Consider the following 26558-nt stretch of genomic DNA (forward strand, 5'->3'; position numbering starts at 1 on the left):
ACCACATTCACCTCCAGCCGTCTTGCATCACAGACCACATTCACCTCCGGCTCTCTTGCATCACAGACCACATTCACCTCTAGTCCTCTTGCATCACACACCACATTCACCTCCAGCCCTCGTGCATCACAGACCACATCCACCTCCAGCCATCATGCATCACAGACCACATCCACCTGCAGCTCTCTTGCATCACAGATCACATTCACCTAAAGCCCTCTTGCATCACAGACCACATTCACCTCCAGCCCTCTTGCATCACACACCACATTCACCTCCAGCCGTCTTGCATCACAGACCACATTGACCCCCAGCCCTCTTGCATCACAGAGCACATTCACCTCCAGCCCTATTGTATCACAGACCACATTCACCTCCAGCCGTCTTGCATCACAGACCACAGTCACCTCCGGCTCTCTTGCATCACAGACCACATTCACCTCTAGTCCTCTTGCATCACAGACCACATTCACTTCCAGCCCTCTTGCATCACAGACCACATTCACCTCCAGCCCTCTAGCATCACAGACCACATTCACCTCTGGCCCTCTTGCATCACAGACCTGTGGCTGATTTACTTCCTTAAAACCACTGGAGGTCGATAAATGAGTAATATATCATCAGCAAAGAATAAGATACTGATTTTCTCTCCAGCTAACAAAGGGGCTTCGATGCTTCATGCGGAAGTTCTCCAATAGCTCATCAAAGAACAAATTAAAAAGTAGAGAAATTAGGGTGCAACCTTGTTTTGCCCCCTTTTCCACCTCAAAGACATTGGTGGCCCCCGTCCCCCAAGACCATCTTACTCTTACATATAATTCAATGATAGCTTTCAGAAGGACCAATGGACCAATGGAACCCATTTGGCCAAAAAAGCCTGTCAAAATGCTGGCCTTGGTATGCTTTCAAAGGCAGCCTTCAGATCGACGAATAGTAGATACAGGCTACCTTTGTTTATCAGAAGGCGCTTATCATATATTAATCTCAATCTTAGCCCCTGATCAATCATGCTCAATCCTCTGGTGAAACCTACTTGGAGATGGCTCAGAGCCTCCTCATCCTCCACCCAGATTTCTAGCCTAGTTTGAATGATTTTCCAAAGAATTTACCTTAAACACAAAGTAGAGAAATCTGCCAATAATTACTAGGGTTTCCACAATCCCCCTTTTTAAACATAGGAACTAGGAACTACCTTTGCAAGACTCCAGATTGGAGGCTTCAAGCCGTCCACAAGATGGCATTAAATAATGTTTATAAGACGGGAATCCATATTTCTACATTACTTAAGGTCAACTGGTCAAGGCCCTTCACCTCTATATTCCCTGTGATCCTTGAAGGGTCAGCACCCATGGGCATGGCTTTAAGACTCTAGAGTTACTTCCTGGAGGTGCAGAAGGTGCAGCATTAACAAGCTTCAATGACAAGGAGGTCAACGCAATGAAATCCCCTTTGCATATATCAAGGGGCTTATCTTTCACCCCCCGCCTGATTCCTTTCCCACTGGCTCTCCCCCCTTGTCTGCTACGTATTCTCATTGCTGCAGCGCCGTTTTTCGGTTTGCAATGTGTCCTACTCATCGTACATTTGTCATATGACTCTAACCTTACGGGACTATGACATTTCCTCTGCTACTGGCCTACTGCCTGTTTTTGTTCTTTTTCGCCTGCTCTGAAACTACCTGCATCTTGCTCAGGAGGCAGGGTCACCATCTCTGTCCTTCTACCTCCTCCTTGGGAACTTCTTCATTGTTTAGCTGCCTAGTGTTGCTGTCTAGTCCCGTTTGGTGTTCACACTTGCTCACCCAGAACAATGTTGTCTTGCCTTGTGTTGCATATTTGATGTAACTTCTCTTCATTTGGGTGTGACTTTTCCCATTCACTGTGAGATCCTGTATCCATATCTATAGCAAGCTCCCGACTCGTCTATTTCTCATGAGTCCTGCTGCGTTGCTTACTATGTGCTTGTTGATTCCCTTTCCTGACACTTCACTTATTCCCTCTGTTCTTTTACTGTAACCCTCTCCTTCCGGTTTCTCAATTCACTTTTTTGCCTGCTGTATTCCATCTTGCCCTAAGCAAGGCTTTTCAAGTCTTCAGTCACCTACCTGCTAAGTCTAAATTGTTTGTCTGCATGCCTGATGTGGCCCCTCATTCCATGAGGCTAGGCTTTTTTCTAGTCTTCAGTCACTTACCTGCTTAGTCTAAATTGTTTGTCTGCATGCCTGATGTAGCCCCTCATTCCATGATGCGAGGCTTTTCCAGTCTTCAGTCACTTACCTGCTTAGTCTAAATTGTTTGTCTGCAGGCCTGATGCAGACCCTCATTCCATAGGCGAGGCTTTTCCAGTCTTCAGTCACTTACCTGCTTAGTCTAAATTGTTTGTCTGCATGCCTGATGTACCCCCTGATTCCATGAGGCAAGGATTTTCCAGTCTTCAGTCATTTACCTGCTTAGTCTAAATTGTTTGTCTGCATGCCTGATGCAGACCCTCATTCATTGAGGCAAGGATTTTCCAGTCTTCAGTCACTTACCTGCTTAGTCTAAATTGTTTGTCTGCATGCCTGATGCAGACCCTCATTCCATGAGGCGAGGCTTTTCCAGTCTTCAACCACTTACCTGCTTAGTGTAAATTGTTTGTCTGCATGCCTGATGCAGACCATCATTCCATGAGGTGATGCTGTTCCAGTCTTCAGTCACTTACCTGCTTAGTCTAAATTGTTTGTCTGCATGCCTGATGTGGTCGCTCATTCCATGAGGCGAGGTGTTTTCCAGTCAGCATTCACTCATTCTGGCTGTCATAATTGCATTCTGGGTTCCTAAAGCAATATGCTTACTGGTTCCCTGAACTTTTTCACTTGTTTATGTATTGTACCTCTCACCGCCCCTCCCTTCACTTCCTTTCCTCTGCATCTCTTCCTTTTTCTTGGTCAGATCTTTGCACATTCTAAATCGTCCCAAGACCTAGTCAGAATGTTTATGTTTGTCTCCCTCTCACTCCTTCACCTCCTATTCCCCCACCCCTGTTTCATACTTAAGCAGTTGCACGTTCCAAATGTTTCTAGACCTTTTAAGAAGGTTTTTGTTTTTATTTTGTACCTTGTTCCTCCTCCCTATCCCCCTCCTTGTCTAGATGCACCTTGAAACACAATTTATGCGTTATAGTGTGCATTACAAATAAACAATAAATAAATAAAAAACACTGGGCCCCTTGGGGATTGAGTGGACCTCGATTGATGTAAAGATGCCCCTATCCTGTTGATGATCCAGTAATGGACTAACCACTGAATAACTATCATAAAATGTTGGCTTCCCACTTTCTTACCATGGTTTAATGCTAAGCTTGGAAGTTAAAAAAGAAAGGGGGATTTCTTTGGTATAGCTTTCCCTTTGGTTTCTCCTTAGCTATAGGGGACTGTCTATTTCCTTTAGTTCCTTTGATTTTGTCACTACCCGTTGTAGATGGGTAACAGTGACGATCACGTTGGTCAATGTTGTGCAGAAGTACTCCTATTTCTTCAATCAAGAGGTTTACTTCATTGATTGTAGCCCATACCCGTGTCTTCTTTCTGGGATCTTGGGCCGGAATAGTCTGGGAAGCTGCTTTCTGTTTGGTCATTATAAGACAGTCAAGGAGATGTATACACGACTGAGAATGTTATATAGTATGTGGGATACTAGAGCTACTAAAATGCAGGGGGAGCAAAGTGCAAATGCAGTTAAACAGAAAGGAAAGAGCCAATGCCCAGATAACAGGATTGTACTTAAATAGGAATTTGGATAGCTTATTGGGGCCAGGTGCACAGGAGGTGGTGATCTTTTTAATAACTTCCAAAACATTGTCAGAATTCCGAATCAAGCGCGCTGGAGCTATCTTTAAGAGATGGTTCAAGACAGTGGATGTTGTCCAGCCCTGTGGGAGAAAAAAAGAAGTTCTGGAAGTGAATCACCCAGTCGCTCTCGGAGACTGAATTAATTTGGATAGAGGACTGAGAGGTATGAATTTTATTAATCTGCTTCCAAAATGCTTGAGAGTTCGTATTACCAAGAGTTGCCAACATAGACTCATCATCCTTCTGGTTCCTTTTGGCTCTGCTGTTACATATCCACCTCCTATATAACTGCATGTTTTATTTTAAGAGTAGTTTGAATGCTGTAACCTACAATCGTTATTGGCACTAGTAAATCGTTCACATATCCACTGAACCCATCAACCATGAAAGTATTGTCATTCCAATTATTGAATGAGGAGTACGGGTGATTAGCAAGACGATCATTCACTCTTGAAGCGTTATCGATATTCCAGTGTATCCTGTTACCTGCTTAATTAATGGTTAAAGCTCTGGGACCATAGTCATCAATATTCCTACTCAAGAGACCTATCGAAAAGTATACCATCAATATGGAGTGATCACTGAAGTTAGTAGGTACTCCCTTCAATAATACACATTGCTCAAACAGCCATCGACCCACAAAGATATAATCAATGTTGGAGGATTTCACACTATTAGATCATGAAGGTCTGATACGAATATCATCAAAGACTGTACCAATCTTTAACCATGAAGTTGTTTTAAGCTGTGAATTCACCAGTCAGATCTTCCTCCTTACAGGTGATAAAATCAGAGTTTAGATCACCTACTAAAATACTGTGGCCACCCACATACTCCTTACTCCATTCATGTATACAGAGGATCACTTTTTCAAGAACTTCCTCTATCCCGCCAATGCCCATGTACTAATATAAACTGAGGATAAAGATATGAATTTGAGCTTTTGAAAGGAGCTTGACATGTGTTGCCTGTACCCCGTAACAGACATCTTTGCTCCCTTTTACTGCTATTTCTTTGGTAGATTTCACAAGCCTAATAAGATCACCACAAGGGTGGCCTGTTGCTCCCTGTTTTGCTGCCTGAAGACACACTGCAAAACCCTCAAAAGAGGGAGAAGACCTCAACCAAATTTACTGCAAACTATGGTTTGAGATTTATATTCCTTACCAACCACTGAGTTAGTGAACAAATGGGCATACCCATGTTTGTTCTAGGTCAGGAACAAGATTGGATCAATCTGAGGAAAGCCAGAAATGAAAAAAGAATCTGTATTTTCAGTGTGTTGCACTCAGTATTGGCATAGTTGATCTAATGACAACTTCACCTACAGTGATTTGACTGCATGTTTTTGGTTGAATTTGGTAGGTGAAATGGTATATTTTAATCAAAAAATAGTTGTGCGGGTGGGGTAAGGGAAGATGGTGAGGTGGGGGAAGTCAGGGGTCACGGGTGGTCTCCCCCTGCATTAGGGGGATTTCAGATGGTCACCCTCTGCAGTAGGTAAAAACAAAATCCCACCCAAAGAATGAGGTCAAATCGGGAGTAGGGCAAGTTGCTTAAGTCAAACAACCCATATCCTTGCACTCAACAACCACAAACAATCACTAGTGTCTTCAGACACCCTCATTCTCTCTATGACTGCCATAATGTCTTGCCCAATGACGACATCACTCTCTGTTACCCTTGAGAGGAGTTCTGGAGCTATTCTCCCCGGATTACAGGGATTACCAGCAGTTCCCATACCAGTCGTGTAGTGATTCAAATCAAAACCATATGCTTGTACATTTTCCCTTTCACGCAGGATGGAATCAAAAACTATTTTAGATTTAACAAAAAGGACTGAGCTGTCTGTAAAGGTCAATAAAATCGACTATCTGCAAATGACTAGTGGAGATGCCCTCCAAATTTGTAATTGAAGAATGTTCATTCGGTTTACTACCAAAGATTTATTCCACAGAGCCTATCTGCAGATCCAACATTTCTTTGAAGACAACCAAATTCTAGCAATGCATCAATAAGGTCATGGAACAGAATCCACCCTCCTCGATTTAAAAAATCTACTTGACGAAATTCGAGACAGAGATAAGTCTGCACTGCTCCTTCTCTTAGACCTGTCCACAGCATTTGACTTGGTCAACCACCATTTCCTTTGTCAACAGCTCACCACTCATGCCAACTTCTCCACACCTGCTACTGCTTGGATTACATCCTTTCTGGAAGGGAGGGTCATAAGGGTCTTTTCAAACACTGCACATTCCTCACCATCTCCAATCACCTGCGGCATACTACAAGGGTCCTGCACTGCTCCAATTCTATGCAATATTTTGACTGGGCCATTTTTCAACATCCTTGATTCGTTAGGCATAGCCTACTCAAACTATGCAGATGATACACAATGATACACAAATCATGATCCCCCATAAGGCAACTACACAGCTGACTCCACCTCCCTCAACAGTATGTACTCGACCATACAGACATTGATGGCAACAAACCACCCCTGTCTTAACAGTGATAAGACGGAAATTCTAATTATAGGCTCTCCAAACGCCCTGAAGCCCCTGGACAAACAGTACTCTGCCTTCAAGATAGATAACTGCACAGATAACCACACAATTCCCACCTCACCAACAGTGAAGACCTTAGGCGTCTACCTTGATGCCTCTCTTCACATGTCAAGACAAGTAAGTGCCATTACCTCTTCAGCCGCCTACTCCACCAAGGTCCTGAACGCAGCCAGACCCTTCCTCACCAAAGAAAGCTGTCTCACTATTGCCCACGCAATCATTGGCTGCAACACAGGTACCTCAGCAAGTAATATACAAAGACTACAAGTGGTACTAAACAATGCCTGGAGAGCGCCACTCACATTTCCCAAGCTAGAAGAGAGGCACACTGGCTCCACGTACAGGAGCGCATCACATTTAAAACCCTTTTAATCACCCACAAATTCTTATCCAACACAGTTCCCCCGCACCTCACCTACAGAATCTCCAAGGCACATTTCACAAGACCTACAAGGTCCCCTTACACTGACCGTCTAGTCGTGCCCAAAGTCAAGAGATGTAAAACCGGAGGTTCCAGCTTCCCATGCATTCCTGCAAAACTTGGAAAAAACTCTCTCCCTACCTTAGAGCTGAGAAATCTTACTGGCTATACCGCAAAGCACTCAAAACACAGCTCTTCGCATAATAAAGACCTGTATCTGTCTATTGTACACAGACAGTAACATGCATGATCATACTGTTGCTCAATACTGTTGTTCTTGTTTGATCCTGCACTCTCATTACTGATGTATCTCATGCAAACTGCATGACAAGCTACACTTGACATTTACCTGTAACAGCGCTGCAATGTCTCTGGGTTATCTGTGCGCTTTATAAATGAAATGAAATAAATAAATACATGTTTGAAGTGATATGATGTTTAATGGGAAGCCAGGGAAGACATGTACGTGCCTCAGTAACATGATTCCATCTCATAAGGCCGCACACAGCTCGAACAGCATTATTCTGAACAATCTGAAGTGTGTCCAAATTAGACGTTGAGATACCTGGCAACAGGCTGTTAATATAGTAAAATTTCGAATTGACTAGGCAACAACAAAGTCAACAGTTAATGACAAACGTGTCTAACATTCAATTCATTGTCAAACAAAACATATTTAATTGTCAAACAAAAACAGCTGATCCCAACGTGTTTCAAGAAACAGTTCTCTTCATCAGGTGTGTCAAATATTTACATGTTCTGAAAATAATCATAGAGAAACATTTATAGACAGTGGCCCTCATTATGAGGTTGGAGGTAGCCATGCCGTTTATACCGGCATGGCTACACCCAAACTCGGTCTGGCTCCGGCGAAAGGGGAATTACCGGGCCATTACCACCTCGGCGGGCCTTGTAATTCCCCTTGCGTGGGACCCGGACCCGGAACCGGTACGTCCCTAATCCCAATTGATCTCCCATAGGGCTCAATGGGAATGGGGAGGATGGTAACTACCCTCCAGTTCTGCTTGCGGGTGCCGCTCTGAACGCCTGGTCTGACCACGCACGCGCGAGCAGGACTCGTAATGTGGCAGCATGGTAACAACGGCGCCGGTAGCACTACCGGCACCGTTGTTGCCTTACCGCCACAATCGTAATGAGGCCCAGTATTTCTTTAAAGTAGTCTAATGCTAAATAAAAAAAACACTTTTGTAAACTTCAATAGTATAAAGTAGGCTGGATCAATCAATTATCTTAAAAGTTCGATCCAAATGTCCAAGCTGGCACAGTCTCCCCCATGACAATGTTCTGCCACTATAAGGTCTGTGGGTAAATGAGTGTATGATGTTAAATCTATACTCAAATATCAAGGCAGTCCCTGAGGGTCAAAGCAGTCTTACCAATATCCATTACTTAAGAACAACAAGGTGTGTTCATTTTGATTCTCCCAATAATGTTCAAATCTGCAATCAAGTGTCCCTAAAATGTAAAAATAACAGAGCCTAAATGGATAGTAGGGTGGAGTAAATGGTCTCATATTAACGGTCCAACTTCTCCCTCAATGTAATCTCTCTAAGAGGAACCCATACTTCCCCAGTAGTACCAGTAATCAAAAGTAGTCAGAACGTGAAACCCTGTTCAATCTAGAAGAAGAGATACACCGTTTTTACTGTTTACTATTAATAGTCTATTAATATGCTTCCCCAACATGCCATGTTAGTAATGAGGCACTATCATAGTGTAGAATAAGAGTTACAGTTTATTAACTATTAAAAGTCTTCTCCTAAAGTATCAATAAAAGGTGTAAATATGTATATAAAGGAATGGCTCTTCAAAGGTTGTGCGAACTACATAGTTTAACACAAGGCTAACAATCTCAGTAGGATAATGGTAACATGAAAGTCTCTTACCTTGTGGGAATGGTCAACCCTGAGGTATTGTGTCAGTCTCAACGCTTAGACACTAAAGTTCATAGTAGGCACCTACATATAAAGAGAGTACCCACTTAGTCTAAGTAAGTCTCCCAGGTAACGGGAAGTATAAGTAGTAGCCACTGAACGCTTCCCTCACCTTCAGCACATCAATCTTAAAAACAGATATTTGTCATCCCGTGGCAAACAATTGCTGCAAAATGGCTGTCATTTTATGGTAATGCGGGGCGAGACGCGATGATGTCATCGCATGATTCCCTATGCGCTGTCAACACTAACAATAATAAAAAGGGCTGAAAATCACTGGGCAATCAGTCAGACCCCCTGGGTAAATGCTGATGTAGCCCTTAAACAAATGTTGATGGAAACAATGAAAAATAGTCATCTGCTTGAAGAGTAATATGATGGGAAATCTCCTAAGCACACAACATTTCCTTACCCTGAGTGTCGCCCTCTAGAGGAGAAAACGCTACATCAAGGTAATTGAGCAAGCCTACCCTTTCTGTCACATTGATTCAGGATGGTACTAAGTTGAAGAATACATGATAACCATTGGACACTAGTTTTAACATGCCAGTATAATACAGAATGATGCACTACAATGCATGATTTGATTTAATTTGATTTATTGTTTACCTTTTTAGGCGGTTATACAATAAGAAAATACTGTTTCAAAGCACCCACAGGGCAAGGGAGGGAGCTGGGGTGAAAAAATACATTAATACATTAAAATACAATAAAATAAGAGCAGTGGGGTGGGGGTTGGGAGGAAAAAAGGACAAACCTGCTAAGCCTTGTGAGTATTCAGAATGTGCAAGTGCAGCAAGTAACAAGGCTGGGGGGTCAGTGCTGAGGGTTCTAAACTCATGGGTGTGCCACAGATGACGTGCTAAGAATGTTGAGTGCTACATGGCCTGGAGCCGGAAGGGGTGTAAGTGTGAGCAACCAGGGCGGAGGGTGTAAGTGCAAGTACAGATGGACAGGAGCTGGGCCAGTTGGGTAAGGTAGGTCAGGGCCCTGAGGATGAATAGGGGGCCAGGACACCCAAACGCAGCAACTGTGGGATTAGCAGGGGAAAGAAGAAGGGAAGGAGGAGATAATTAGGAGAGTCTGAAAGGGGCTACCAGAATTTAAGAAGATCCTGCTCAAGGGGAAGAGGGAGGGGGAGGCTGTTCCATAGGAGAGAGCCAGCTGAGGAAAGCGAACAACATCCTGCCCTCTGTTGCACAACGCTTTATGCACAGAGAGTTAGAGTCAGAGGTGTGCAGTGGTCTAGAGGTTGAGTATTTAGTAAGAGAAAGTTGAAGATAGTGTGGTCCCCAGGCCCAGACAGCCTTGCGGATGATGCAGAGGGATTTGAATTTAATCCGAGCAGCAACCAGGAGCCTGTGAAGACTTTTTATTGCAAGAGAAATGTCATCCCTGGGCTTAAGGCCAAAGATAAGACTTGCTGCCCTATTCTGGATTAGCTGGAGGGGTTGCACAGTGGAAGAAGATAGATTCAGGAGGAGGCTATTGCAATAGTGAAGCCTAGAGATAACCAGGGCTTGTGTCACATTGAGCCTCTGGGGGAGAGTGAGAAAAGGGAGAATTCCTTTGAGAAGGAAGAGCTGAAAGTGGGACTTCTGGACAATGTCCTGAGTGTGAGGGAGGAAGTAGATGGAGGAGTCGAAGATGACACCAAGGTTTCTGGCTTCAGAAGAGGGTGCAGGAGGAGAGCCAAAGATTAAGGCCAGAGTGAAGGAAAGAAGGAGGGAGCAGGTGTCCCGATGGGAAGGATCTCAGTTTTACAGGCATTGAGACAGAGATCATTGGCGGTACACCAGGACTGTATGGCAGATAGGCAGTCAGGGATGATGGAGGGAGAAGAGGGTCAGCAGAGAGTTTGACAAAGAGCTAGTTGTTGTCTGTGTAGCACTGGAAGATGGAAGAGAAGGACGAGATGAAGCATGCAAGCAAAGCAAGGTCGATGTTAAAAAGCCAGGGGGAGAGGATAGAGCCCTCGGGGACACCACAGGTGGATAGGGAAATAGGAGAGGACAAGGCACCCAGGATGACTTGGGAAGAGCGGTCAGTAAGGAAGGATGTCAGCCAGTCCAGTGCCCGTTCCAAGATACCAAGGGTATCCCGGAGCTTTTGTATGAGGATGCAATGGTTGACTGTGTCAAAGACAGAGGAGAGATCGAGAAGGATAAGGACAGCAGGGGAGTTGGAGTCCAGATATGCAAGCAGTTCTTCACAGGTGTTCAGAAGAGCAGTTTCCATGCCTCTGGATGCTCATAATCCAGATTGATGGTCGCAGTTCAGTGTGTGAGTTGAATTGGGACAAAACCAACTTTTCCAGCAGTTTCCCAGGAAAGGGGTAATGGAAATAGGGCAGTAGTTGGCAGGGCAAGTAGGATCTGATGAATGCTTAAGGGAGGAGGGGAAATATACTGTGAGGAATGAATGATTGCAGAAATCAGTGAGAGCAGGGGCAAGAGAGCCAATGTTATCCTTGATGGTCCTGGATGAGCAGGGGGAAACCTGCTTAGAGGAGGCATTTATGGAGCAGACAACTCTGGTAACTTCTTTGGGTGTGACAGGGGTGAAGGAGGAGAAGGAGGGCGTAGGAGGGAGGAGGGATGAAGGTGAGGTACTGACAGCCGGGTTGTGTGGGAGTGTAGCAAGAGTGGTAAGGATGTCCTGGATTTCGTAGGCAAAGTGTGAGGCCAGTGCATTGCAGAGGGTCTGAGAGGGCGAAGTTGAGGAGGAGACTTAGGAGGAGTTGGCTAGTTCCCTGCAGATCTTGAAAAGTGCAGCTGTGTTATTAGATGCACCGGAAGCCCGTGCCTGAATGTGGACTCTTTTTTTTTACGCAGATGGAGTGTCTGTAGTGCCTTTGAATCAGGCAGCAGGTCAGTTTTTCAGAGGATGAGCCTGAGGTTTGCCACTTCCATTCTGCTACCCTGCGCTTACGTTTCAGGACCTCCAGTTCGGTGTCGTACCAGGTATTACGCTTAGAGACAGGTTTCAGGTGAATACTCATGACTGGGAATGTCAAGAGTGTTGGTGATGGAGAGGTGGAGGTTGCTGTGGTCAGAGTCACAGGTGGAGTCAGAGGGGGAAGAGAGGGATGAAGGTGGAGGCGAAGGCAGACGCAGGCAGACGCAGACACTCGCTTCATTGGACGGATGTTAGCAAGCGAGGTTGGCAGGGCTTTTTGAGGGGCGGTCCAAGGGCCAAAGGGACACAGGTGAGAGGAGAGAATGGTCTGACCAGGTGATGGGGTGACTATTTGTTAGGCAGAATAGCAGTCAGTACCCTCTGGGAACACCACACACAATTAGGACTACAGGTGTAAGCAAAAACCAACCTTTGGAATAAGTCTGTACCACACACTTTTGGTAGTGAGCTGAGCAGCCAGGCTTATCCCAGGAGGGTCAATTCAATTCAATAGGCAAGACCAAAGTCAATAGTCTAGTGTTCAAGATATGTCGGGTCACAAGCTGATTAGGCTTGGGAGATGGGAAAGTTTCACAAACTTCCACCACAAACTTCCACCGCGAGAATTGGGATCTCTCAACCATATGACACAGTACCTTAAAGTGGAACAAAAAAATGCAGCTGAAGATGTCGGTTCCTGGCATGTCCAGCAGGTCTCGCTGTTCCTGAGCCTCACTCGTTGGGACAAGAGTGAGGACGTTGAGGGACTCCTGCACTGCACGGGATCGTCTTCGGAGCAAACAAAATGGTGTCACTTCAGCTCAAGTAGCTGTGGCTTCCAAACACAAACTGGTGTCCTTCCCTCTGGTTAACTTTAACCAGCTCTGAGAATGGTATTCAGGTGTCTGCTGAGTTGATTGGTCCCACCAACTCAAAGGGAGAAACCGTCCTTGAAGGAGCTTATCTGTCAATTGGAGATCTGGGAATTCGGGGTTGCAGCAGGGCTTCTCCGGGCCAACCAACGGTCCAGTGGTTGCAGCAGCCATCCTCTTCCAGCTCGTCTTCGTTTCTTTCATTCCAGTGGTCGACTCTGCCTTCCAGTCCTGGAGACTCACCTTTTAAACAGATTTCTCTCATTCATTCCAGCCTAGCTGCCACTGCCCTAGCACGGTGGCTGTCCTTGCCAGACAGTCAGCCAGCCAATCACGCCAGAGTTAAACACAAGAAGGACCTTTCCACAAAGAAACAGCGAAAAAAGATGACCAGAATGTGTTTTTACAGAGGGTTCGTGGGTGCCATATTGAACAACATGGCTAGCCCGATTTTTAGCTACCTGTGTTCGCGGTCTGGAAAAATCATGGTAGTTTATTATAAAACCACTGCCACAAGCCATTTCAATAGGAAAGGGTAGCATTTGACTGCTACAAGAGTATTTAGACACAGGGGTTACTAGGTAACCCCTCCAGCACTCCATTGTAAGATGGTGTGTGGTGGGTCTATGAATTTAAAAAGACTATTAAAGTCAATTTAACTTTACATTCTCTGGGGAACAGTAGTTCATCCCAGAGAAGGTATTTAAACCTTGGGGAGTCCAAAGGTCACCCCTTGCCACCGCACTAAAAAGGTGATGATGCCTGTGGGGTTATCTAAAACTCCATAATCAAAGAAGACAAGAGTAAAATACACATCAAAATACATGAGGGAGTGGGATAAATGCTCACACTCACTCCAAGGGAAAAAAAACAAGTCCACAAAATCCAGCAAAGTTGCTGGGGGTCTCTAAGGTCAAGGGAAATAAGCACATTTCTGATAATTCTCCCTAACACTCGTCCCCCCCAGACTAAGGGCAAGAGGATTTAATCCACCCCTGGATCAGTCAAACATCCTGGAGAGACCATCAGCATGTTGGTGATTTCACCCTGACCTGTGTTCAATGGTAAAATCAAACCCTTGGAGGCTGATTGACCATCTCAATAGTTTTGGGTTTTCCCCTTTCATTTGCATCAACCATCACAAGGGTTGGTTTCAGTCTGAATCACAAAAGAAGATCCATACAAGTATGGTCTAAACTTCTTCAGTGATGACACAATAGCAAATCATTCTCTTTCGATGGTTGCCCACCTTGTTTCTGGTTCATTCAGCTTCCTGCTAATGAAGAAAATGGGGTGCTCCCTACCTTTGTCATCCAGCTGACTCAAAACTTCACCTATACCTGTATTGGAGGCATCTGTCTACACAATGAAGGTTTGGCTGTAGTCAGGAGCTCTTAGGACTGGAGCTTGACAAATTACTTTCTTAAGTCCTTCAAATGCCTTACTGCACTCCACATTCCATCTGACCTTTTTTGGAAATTTGGGTGTGGAGACTACACTTAAGGGCAAAGCTATGGTCCCATAGTTCTCAATGAAGTTCCTATAATACCCAGTGAGACCTATGAAAGCTCTCACTTGGGTTTGAGTAGTAGGGGTGGCCCAGTTTTGTACAGCTTGTACTTTACTAGGCAGTGGCCTTATCTCACCTCCTCCTACCGCATGACCAAGGTAGACCACTTTGCTCTGACCAATTTGACATTTGCTTGCCTTTATGGTCAGATGGGCCTGCTCAAGAGCCTGCAAAACATATCCTAAGTGGTCAACATGTTCTTTCCAAGTAGCGCAGAACACTGCAATGTCATCCAAGTATGTCATGCAGAAGTCCACCATCCCAGTAAGAACTTGATTGACCATCCTTTGGAATGTAGCAGGTGCATTCTTTAATCCAAAAGGCATAACCTTAAACTGGTAGATTCCTGCTGGGGTGGAAAATGCTGTTTCTCCTTGGCATGGTCTGTCAGGGCTATTTGCCAATAGCCTGACGTCAGATCAAATGTACTGAGGTACTTGGCTGCACCAAGTTTATCCACCAGTTCATCTGTCCTTGGTAAAGGATGGACATCAGTCGTAGTGACTGCATTTAGAGCTCTATAGTCCACACAGAATCTCAACTCCTTGGATCCTGCCTTTGGAACTAGAACAACTGGACTAGACCATGGACTTGTAGATGGCTCTATAACCCCGAGATCAAGCATCTTGTTGACCTCTTCCTTTATGTGGGATCTTACATGTTCTGACATTCTGTAACCTCTGCTTTTCACAGGAAAACAGTCACCAGTGAGAATATCATGCTGGCCCCAAGGGGTCAAGCCTGGTGAAAGTGAAAACAGGAAGGCAAACCGATTTAACAGAAACTTGCACTCCCCCTGTTGTTCAGATGTCAAGTTAGAAGAGATATTAACTACTTCTCTTGAGCTGGAGCTAGAAGCAAAGCTCCCACTTCTGGTCTCCAGACATATGCCTTTAAACTGTTGGTGTGAAAGACTATGGGAGTCTCCTTAGGTCTGCCTAAGTCCACCAGATAGTTCACCTCTCCAAGTGTGCCCACAACCTTGAGGGGTCCTATCCAATTGTCTTGCAAGGCCTCTGCTTTGTTGGCACCATAACTAGTACAAGCTGGTTTTGAGCAAACTCAACCATGCTGGCCTTCTGGTCATGCCAATGTTTGACCAGAGCCTGACCTGCTTTTAAGTTATCACTTGATTCTGCCATCATGTGTGACATTCTCCTCCGGAGACCTATCACATAGTCAGTCACTCTGACTGCCTTGGGGGAAGGAGCACTCTCCAACTTCTCCTTAATTAGTGCCAACGGACCTCTGACCAGATGGCCATAGAGAAGTTCAAAGGGACTGTATCCCACTCCCATCCGAGGGACTTCTCCATAAGCAAAGAGAAGGCATGGCAGTATAAGGTCCCACTTTCTTTTAAGGGGTTCCTCTAAAGCACCTATCATGCTCTTCATAGTACGATTAAACCTTTCTACCAGTCCATTTGTCTGTGGATGGTAGGCTGTAGAGAACTTGTAAGTGACACCAATGTTTTTCCACATGGCTTGCATGTAGTGGGACATGATATTTGATCCCCTGTCGGATATCACTTCCTTAGGAAATCCTACACTGGTAAAAATATCAAGCAGAGCCTTAGCCACAGCCTGAGACATAACAGTCCTCATAGATATTGCTTCAGGATACCTAGTAGCATGGTCTACTAAAACCAGGATTAACCTGTTTGCTGAAGATGTGGGAGGGTCAAGGGAACCAACAATGTTGATGCCCACCCACTCAAAAGGAACTCCCACCACTGGTAGAGGCACCAGGGGTGCCACATTCTTGGCTCCACTCTTGCCAGAGGTTTGGCAAGTGTGACAAAATCTACAGAATTTGTCAACTTCTGAACCCATCTTAGGCCAGTAGAAGTATAAAGAGTGCCTTTCCTTGGTCTTTTTAAAACTCAAATGACAATCCAAAGGTATCTCATGGGCCAACATCAGGAACTTGAGTCTGTTTTATAGGGGCACTACAAGTCGTTTGCAGTCCCCAGGGATAGACACAGTCGGTTCACTGTAGAAGAGGCCATCTTCCCAGTGCAACCTATGCTTCCCTGCTTCTTGCCCATCAAGCTGAGAAGCTACCTGTTGTCGAAGACCTTCGAGAGTAGGACACTCTCTTTGTCCTCTGCTGAAGTCTGCCCTGTTGGGTCCACCTTCTGCCAGTAAAGACTGCAGCTCAGGATGGTCAACAGGTTCCAGATCTCCAACTAAAACAACGTCTTCCTCCAGATCTGACTCTTCAGAAACTGGATCAACCAGACAGGGTTGGACCTCACACTTAGCCTCAGCAGGTGGAGGAGTCACAAGTCTGACTTTGGACAACCTTGGGGATGTCCTTGTTGGTAGCACAGGGGTGCTATCTGTCTTTTTCTTGGAGGTCTTGGGTTTCCCCTTTGCCTCCTTCTTTCCAGAAATAGCAGTGAGCAACACATGTGGACTGGGGCTGATAGCTTCCTCTATCTCTTCCCCTGGAGAGCCTATCAAGGTCCTCTCCCTTGCAGGCCTAGTGAGCTCCTGTTTCCTTTTACTGGGAGGCATAGGGCTACTGGACACAACTCCAAAGTTTTCAGGTCATTACCTAACAGGACTCTCCCAGGCACTTCACTCTGCACACTAACAGGTATTTTGACAGTCATATCATTACACTGGATGAGAGCTGGTAACTGGGGAAGCATTTGCACAGGGCATACAGCTAACTTGGCTAGGTGTTTGGGTGCCTTATCAACATCCTCTACCTTGAAAAATGATTCATCAACCACAGTTATGCTGGCTCCAGTGTCTCTGATTGCAGGGGTCTCCTGGCCATTCACAAGAACACTATCTTTATAATACTCTTTAGTATTATATGTGATGGAATTATAGACATCTAAATTCTGTTGTTCCCACAAACCCAGGGACACTAAAGAAACACTAGCTGAGGCTCTCATGGGTTCATCAGCCAGTAGATGAAAGTTTCCACTTGCCATAGGTACTTCTTCCTCTGGGGAGAAGGCTAAGGAGACAGTGTGGATCCCTGAAGGTTTACCCTTACATCTGGGACCCCTTTTCACATGGACAGTTGACCCACAAACATAACATTTCCCAAATGTTTGATGAATGGGGGTTTGTTCTGACCTCCATCTGGTTTGGGTCCAGATGGTACACTAGCCTGATTCGGTTGTCCTTGTGGCTTACCCTTATGTTGCTGTTTGGGGCCCTCTTTTGGATTGGAGGTATTAGAATTCACCTTGTTATCTTTCTTTGGCTGCTTTCCCTCATCCTTCTTCTGAGTTGCCCCAGAATGCTTGTGAGTAGCCCTGTTGGCAATCCATAAGTCAGCAGCCTTTGCTAAAATATTTGGATCTATCTCCTTAGAATCAGCCAAGTGCTTTCTGAGCTCAGGAGAGCAGGTATCATAAATAGACTCCAATATAACAAGATTTCTCATATCTTCATAAGTGTTTACTTTCTTCAAACATTCACATACCCAGGTAGCCCAAGGGGTACCATCATGCTTTTTGAGGGTCCTAAACCTCTTAAGGTACTGGGAAGGCATCTTCCCAAATCTAGCAATTAAAGCTAGCTTCACACACTCATAATCCATCCTATCCTCCTCCCCCAACTCCATCCCAACATCAGATGCAACAGTCGGTAGCCTAGAGAAGAGCCATGGAAGCAACTGATTCCCTGTAATGTTTTGAATTCCATGGTTATATTCAAACATTGCCAACCAATCCAGAATATCAAGCTTAGCCTCATACATACCAACAATTTCTTTAGGCATACGGGGTCTCTTAGGACTGGAAGACCTAGAAGACTCTGGGAGGTAAGGATTTTCCAAAGACAACTTTTCATTGCTAAGGCATGATTCAACTCCATTTCTCTGAGCTTAAGTTCTTGATGCTTTTGTTCAGTTTGACAATGTATACGTTTAAATTCCAATTCAAGCCTCATCTTTTCTAGAGCAATGAATTCAGGACTGAGTGTAGGACCTGATGTGGTCCCAGTGGACAAAAGATGAGGTTGATGAGCAGGCAGAGGAGCAGTGAGGCCTACATTGTGAGACACATCTGCCTCATCTAACTCATCAATAACAGACACATTATCACCCTCATAATTTTCCACATTTGCTGGAGGGTTAGGTATTTCAGACCGACTCTCCAGACTTTGTTTCTCTAACAACCTTTCAATGAATTCTGACTTTTTGCCTTTAACAGAGAGATTCCTATCTCTACACAGATTTCTCAGATAATCCCCAGTGTAACTAAGGACGGTCTCCTGGCTGTAGCTTTCCATATCAGACATGATTAAAATTGCTTTTTATTGATGTTTAGCCTTGTGGTTTGTTGATCCAATGTAATAGCAGCACTCTAAGTGTAATCACTATACTTTATCCTCACCACTGTACACCAGTGTTAGGCAGAATCATATGCAGTACCCTTTGGGAACACCACACACAATTAAGACTACAAGTGACAGTACAAATTCAACTTTGGTACAAGCCTGTACTACACAGTAAAGTGGTAGCGATGGCTGAGCAGCCAGACTTATCTCAAGAGTAAAGTGAGCAGTACCAGAAGTTACACAAAGGACAGCAATTACTATGGTTCAAACAAACACTGACTCAAGGTTTCTGAGTAAAAGAATATACATTTATTTACACATCATTTGCAAAAAAATCACAACAAAGCAATAGGAAAATCATACTCTTAATATACCACACACCACTCAATATAGTCTGGAGAAGTTAAGCTCAAAATGAAATGAGAGCAAAATGGCACTCAGCAATTTAAAAGGGAGGGAAAGACAAGGTTAGTCAAAAACTAATCAGCACCAAAAAGAAAGTAAGCAGGGCAATCTGGAAAAGCCTACTACGGTGAGGAAATCAAATCAAGAGGCCTGAGCCAAAGTCAATGGACCAGAGTCTTTGCAGAGGATCACACAGTTCAGAGTAGTTTGCGGTTAAGTATTTGCCAAGAGTTCAAAACGAAGTTGGTCGGAAGAAAAGTTACTTTAAAGAGTAGAGAATGACAAGCCCTCAGATTGGCGAAAAGATTTCAAACACTTTCACCACGGTCGGACGGAACAAACAACCGGGTTAGCCCAGTACCTTTAGAGCAGAAGAATGCTGTAGCTGAGGCAGACGTTCCTGGCAGGTCCTGCAGGCTCACGGTTCCTGATGTGACTGTCGGATTGACACGAGGGAGGAAGACTGGAGGGTCCTGCACTGCCCAGGGAAGAAACCAGCAGCAGAGCAAAGCGACGAATAAAAGTTGCGTTCCTTAAAACCCAAGCAGGGTTCGGTCCTCCTGGCTATCTGGTTCACTATTGCTGTGAAGAGCAAATTCAACCAGAGGTAAGAGGCCTGGCTTGGAGTTTGGTGAACTGGTTGGTCCCACCAGCTCAAGGGGAGAAGATTCCTTGCAGATCTTCCCTGTCGTCGAAGTTTGGAGATTCAGACCTGCAGCAGGGCTTCACCGGGACGTTCAGTCGTAGTAGTGGTCCTCTTCTTTCAGCTTCTCTTCGGTTCTCTCAATCCAGTGGCGACTCTGCCTTCCAAGCCCCAGAGACCTGATTTTTATGCGGTTGCCCCCATTCACACAGCCTGGCTGTCAATCACACAGCAGGGTGGCTGTCCTGACGGGGACAGTCACCTCAGCTAATCATACACCAATGAGACCCTCTGCAGGGAGTCTCAAACCCCTCCCTCACTTCCTGTCCCCCTCAGACATTCAGGCGCCTAAGCAGGGCTTCTGGGCAGAAGCCTGCCAAAGAGCGTTGAACAAAGGAACCAAACCTGGTTTGGCACGCAGAGTAAAACACAAGAAAGACCTTCACAAAAAGAAATGGCGAATAAACCCAGCCGCAACCAAAATAAAATTAAAGGGATCCAGCGGGTTTAAGTTCGAGGCTACTAACTTAGCCTAAAACAATACCAAGTCTATTTTCATAGACCGTAGTACGGAAACATTTATAGATACCACTGCCACCAGCCAAATCTTAACGAAAGGGGAACAAAGTAATGTTCCATGAAAAAAAGACAAGAAGGGATAACTATTAACCCTTTCCAGTACTCTATGGAAGATAGTTTGTCTTCTAAGGGGTTCCTCTAAAGCACCTATCATGCTCTTCATAGTACGGTCAAACCTCTCTACCAATCCATTTTTGGCTGAGGATAGTAGGCAGTTGAGAACTTGTAAGTCACTTCACAGTTCTTCAACATGGCCTGCATGTCATTGGACATACAATTAGATCCCCTGCCAGAGATGACTTCCTTAGGAAAACCTTCCCTGGTAAAAATACCAAGTAGGGTCTTAGCAACAGCCTGAACTGTAACAGTCCTCATAGATATGGCTTCAGGATACCTAGTAGCATGGTCTACTACAACCAAGATACATTGGTTGCCAATTCCTACCCTCTCAAAAGGAACTCCCACCACTGGGAGAGGCACCAATGGTATCCTATTCTTGGCTCCACTCTTGCCAGATGTCTGACAAGTGTGACAGCTACTACATAATATATCTACATCAGACCCCAACTTAGGCCAGTAGAAATAAAGAGAAAGCCTTTCCTTAGTCTTCTTGAAACTCAAGTGACCAGCCAAAAGAATCTCATGGGCTAACTGTAAGAACTGTTGTCTGCTTTCCAGAGGCACTACAAACCTTCTGTAGTCCCCTGGAATAGACTCAGTAGGTTCACTGTAGAAGAGGCCATCCTACCAGTATAACCTATGCTTCCCTGGCTCTTGCCCGTCCAGCTGAGAAGCTGCCTGTTGGCGAAGACCTTCAATAGTAGGACACTCTCTTTGACCTCTACTGAAGTCTGCCCTACAGGGGCTACATTCTGCCAGTAAAGACTGCAGTTCAGGATGGTCTTTAGGATCCAGATCCCCAACAGGGCCATGGTCTTCTTCCAGCTCTGATTCCTCAGCAGCTGATTCAACCTTTACTGGTTGGTTCTCCCACTCATCCTCAGCGGGTGGAGTAGTCACAGGTGTGACTTTGGACAGTCTCGGGGATGTCCTTGTTGGTAGCACAGGAGTGCTTTCTGGTTTCTTCTTGGAGACCTTGGGTTTCCCCTTTAGCTCTTTCTTTTTTGAAATTGCAGTCAATAACTCATGTGGGATGGGTGTTATAGCTTCTTCTACAACAACCTCTGGAGAGACACCTAATGTACTCTCCCTGCCCCTCCTTGTCTGCTCCTGTTTCCTTTTGCTGGGTAATGAGGGTGCTTGATACAACTCCTAGAGTTTTTAAGTCATTCCCCAACAGGACTTTCCCAGGCACCTCATTCTGCACACTAACAGGTATCTTTACAGTCATGTCATTGCACTGGATGAGAGCTGGTAATTGTGGAAGCATTTAAAAAGGGCCTCCAGCAAGCTTAGTGAGGCATTTGGGTGGCTTAGCAACATCCTCTACCTTGAGAAAAGATTCATCCACTACAGTAATGCTGGCCGCTGTGTCTTTAATGGCAGGGGTATCCTGACCATTAACAAGAAAACGTTCTTTATAATACTCGTTAGTATTGTATGGGATGGAATTATAGACATCTAAATTCTGTTGTTCCCACAGACCCAAGGACACTAAAAAAACACTGGCTGAGACTTTCATGGGTCCCTCAGCCAGTAGGATAACGTTTCCACTTGCCATTTGTACTTCTTCCTCTGGGGAGAAAGATAAGGAGACAGTGTGGATCCCTGAAGGTTTACCCTTGCATCTGGGATCCCCTTTCACATGGTCGGTAGACCCACACGCATAACATTTTCCACATTTTCTGCTGACCTTCCTCGAGGCCTCTTAGGACTGGAAGATCTAGCACACTCTGGGAGAGAACCATTTTCACGAGACAATTTCTTCATTTCAAGTGCATGATTCAATTCCATTTCTCTGAGCCTGAGCTCTTGATGTTTGTTTTCAGTTTGAGTTTGGAGCTTTTTGAATTCTAACTCTAGCCTCATCTTCTTAAGAGAGACACATTCTGGACTCAGTGCTGGACCTGGTAGGATCCCTGTCGCTAAAGATTGAGACCCAAGAGCAAGTATAGGGGCAGTGGGTCTCACATCCTGAGACTCCTCTGACTCATCTGCTTCTTCAACAATATTAGAGTTAGAGTCTACGTCATCATTTTCCTCATCAACATTATCTACATGTGGTGAGACATTGGGGGTTACAGCCCAATTTCTCAATCTTTGGTGTTCCAACAATCTTTCAATCAATTCATTTTTCTTTCCTTCAACAGCCAGGTTCCTATCTTTACACATTTCTTTCAGTTGATCTACTGTAGAAATGACTGTTTGTGGTTATCCATATTAGGCATTATAAAACCATTGATTCTCTAGTGTAGCTGAGCCTTCTGGAGGTTATTTTGAACAAAGGTAAGAGTAGCACTCCAAATGTAACAATTATACTTCATCCCACCCTGCCACCAGTGTTAGGCAAACTTGCAGACAGTACCCTCTGGGAACATCACACACAATTAGGACTAAAGGTGTAAGCAAAAACCAATCTTTGGTATAAGTCTCTACCACACACTCTTGGTAGCGAGCTGAGCAGCCAGGCTTATCTCAAGAGGGAATGTGAGCAGCAGAAGAAGTTACACAGACGTATCACAATCTCAGTGGTTCAAGTATACACTTACACTAAAGGTTTCTTGGTAAAAAATACTTAAACATTTATTTACATAGTCATTTACCCAAACAACTAGAAACTGGTAATGAGCACTTTCATTCTGTACATTGCCATACGGGGGACATAAGTGTTATTTATTGTGCCCACACACAGGCACAGGTGTGACAGACTGAAGTGTGCTTTAGTAGGTTTAAAAGTACACATTACAGGACTAAGGGCAAACCTTGAAATTCAGTTGGTCTTAATACAGAATAAAATGAAGTTTGAAGGAATAGATTACACGTTTTTAAAGTAGGCTACGCAGTGATACTGGCATTGCTTTCACAATTCTTCTCTCTTTCCCTCTCTCATTATTGGGGATTTGATCATTTTTGGTTCATTATTGATGTGTGTTACATTGAATGGTTTACGCTTGTATGATGGAAGTGTGCATAATCTCATTGGTTTTCAAGAGCGTTAGGTTGCTCCTGTGGGACCATACACTACTATCTGTCTTGAAAAACACCTCCATGTTCGAAACACATGTTGACAACTTTATAAGAACGGATTTTGTTGTTGCAATAATACAGGGCCATCAAGGACTATATGAAATGTGCTAGTTGAAAGTAAAAAAAAAAAAGATGTAGACATACCATTCTGCAAGCAGTATTGTGATTAGGTTAAATAATTCATCAAACAGTGGACTTAACAAAACACATCTTTCTTGAATATTGATTGACATGTGATATGCAGAGGAGTGCATTAAAGAGGTACACATTATATTTCAATTACTGGCAATTGCAGTTAGTTTGCCATATTGTTGATGTACAAAGGAAGCTTTAACTAATATATTTATAGGCCTGAGCATAATTACCCATATAAGTTCTTAGGTGCAGAAGAAATATGTTATTTTTTCAAAGCAGGAGCGCCAGAATTTCTGAGTACGTCTTGTTTAAAAACAAATGGCATAGCAAAGACACCTGCAGCTGTTCCCAAAAAATGTTGGGAGCTGTTCCCCAACAAAAGCACAGTGACATACGAGAGGCAAGTGTTGGGGCCTTTCTACCATTTCATCTGAAATGGGCACAGAATGTTCTATAAATGCAGTGTTCAAAAAGCACATTTATTGCATGCTTCCAAATTCATTAGCTCTCGCTGGGAAAGGTTATGAGTGTGTGCTCCCAATGAGCTATTTAATGTTTGCTGCAACTCACTCATTTATTATGGATGAAGGGGCTAGTGAAAGGTTTAATCTGCCCCAGTGAAATAGACAAAGGGCCTCATTTTGAGTCAGGTGGTGATCCAGCAGAAATACTGCTGAATTACTGCCATACTCGCTTACTGTTACCACCCCTTGATATGATATGGCATTTATAACGTGTTTGTGCGCAAGTGTTTCTAGGCACTCGGTGCCACGGATTCACTGCAGGATTGAATGTAGTGTTAGGGGGCATAGTTAATCTCCATTTCTGGAGTCCACAGGACTTCATGGTGAGTTTGGTGGAATTACCAGCAGCAGTAATTTGACAGCTGGTAATTCTGATGGTTTTGACAGAAACCTGTAGTTCGGTTGAGCGGTAATGAAGCGGTAATGGATTCACCACCTTATTAACCAACGCCAACATACTCGTAATGAGGCCTTTAGTAGCCACCAAGAGGGTAGAAGTTGCGTCATACAGCATCATTTACACAAAGTATTGCAACTGGGGACATTAACTTGCAAACATAACATTCCCACTCCTGACTGCCAAACACAAAGGCATTGGGCATCATTACGAGTTGGGCGCAAAGGGATACCGGGCACCGGTAAGGACACCGGTGCCGGTAATCCCTTTGTGCCCTATTCAGAGTCCCCTTAGCGGGTCCCTTCCTTAACACCTAGTTTTACCAGGCGTTATGGACGGAACCCGTTAAGGGACTTTAGAGCTAATAACGGTACCGCAATTTGCGGTACCGTTATTAGTGCCTTCCCCCTTAGCGCCATGTCTACCTCCAATCTCAGAATGAGGCCCATTCACTTTCTGCTGTATTTATGCAAGAGGACTTTAAACAGCTGCCCTCATGGAGTTTTTGCACACTGCTCTTATTCACAACTGATCTCTACAGCTGCATGAGAAACAGTACCTGCTTTGGAACTTCAACAAGAAAGATATAATTGGCCGTTTAAGTCTGCACGTCTCCTTTGTAGCTGCATTCCTGCCCATGCAAGAGAGGTGATCTTTCCTTAGACTATGTCCAACGTCAGGGATAAAAGATGAAGGAAAAGGCTGACTTTTTTCCTATTGAGAAAACCCAACGGCAACCTCAGCAAAAATCATTCCCATAAAGTGAAGTCTAACGTCTAGTAGTATAGACAATCAAATGAGAGATCTGCTTGCAGTGTGGAGACAACTAAACTTAAGCTTAAGACCAACTGCACTCTCAAAAGCGCTAGATTTCTTTTTTTATAAGAAGTTGCGTCTCATAATAGCCGAATAGCCACGAGTAAAGTGTGTGTGACACTGCAGAGTTCATCTCACTCTGAGCCTGATTTGCAGTCGGTCGTACTGTCGATAAATGAAAATGAATTGTTATATTTTACGCTTCTCTATGCCCCCTCTCCAGGCTTAAGTACACATACGGAACTCAAACAACTAGGTCCCTCCTCAACCATTTGAAGTCCCCAGGTAGCATCTTTCCACCATGCCTAGCATCTCCCAGATTAGAGGAGCACGGTGGCGTTCCAGAAACTCTGAAAAGAAAATGAACAATGCCCTCAAAACCTGGGTATTCCCTCCAGCAGCCAGCAACCCTTCAACAACCTGCAGCCCTCCAGCAACCTGCAACCCTCCAGCAACCTCAACCCTCCAGCAACCTGCAACCCTCCAGCAACTTGCAACCTTCAGCAACCTGCAACCCTCCAGCAACCTGTAACCCTCCATCAACATGCAACCCTTCAGCAACCTGCAACCCTCCAGCAACTCAACCCTCTAGCAACCTGCAACCCTCAAGCAACCTGCAACCCTCCAGCAACCTATAACCCTCCAGCAACCTGCAACCCTCCAGCAACCTGCAACCCTCCAGAAACCTGACAGTCTATCCCCATTTCAGGATTACCTTCATGACACCAGGCCTTGACACTGTCAGTGCATCCGAATTATATTCTCCATAGCAAGGAAAAGCACAATCTTGGAGAAGACAGAACGATTACATGGCTACATGAAAAGCAACGCTCCAACTGAGGCTCAAGGTACATATTTACACATCATTTCAGTGGACACCAGTTGCAGACATGGCCTCCTACCTGCATGCACTTGCTTCCATACACCAGACTAAAAAACAAAGCCCATCCCTGCCATCATAATGCAGCTACATCATAGATCAATAAATTGTGATTTAGTTGGAAACATAACAAGTCTCTCGTACTCACACACTCTCCTGACCACCTCACAACACCCATGCAAATGCCTGACCATAATGGGTAGCTTACTGGGGCTTTGCCATCCTACCCAAATCCCTATTTTGACCAAATGCACACACTTATTCTAATCCTTTCCAACAATTTTCTCATACCTTGGACTTTGGTCCCCCAAGGGCATTCCCCCCACACGCGCGTTGAGGACATACTGAGGGTATAAAGGAGCTACATGAATGACAAACTACGACTTCTACTACTACCTGTTGCACCAAAGTCGTTCTCGCAGCTGAGCTTGCCACTGCCTGCGGCTACAGACTCTGCAACTTTATTCTGAGTTCAAGAATAAGCTCAGAGAAGCTGGCATATGGTGTTTTGCTGGCCCGAATGAAGTCATTGGGCGAAACGCTGTGAATCTTGTTAACATGATAAATAATCTCTGTGATGCACCCTGGCCAGCGCTGGGCCCGGCGTCCAGAGGGA

Source organism: Ambystoma mexicanum, chromosome 3p (assembly GCF_040938575.1).
Source record: "Ambystoma mexicanum isolate Mex_15411 chromosome 3p, UKY_AmexF1_1, whole genome shotgun sequence".
Taxonomy (NCBI): Eukaryota; Metazoa; Chordata; class Amphibia; order Caudata; family Ambystomatidae; genus Ambystoma; species Ambystoma mexicanum.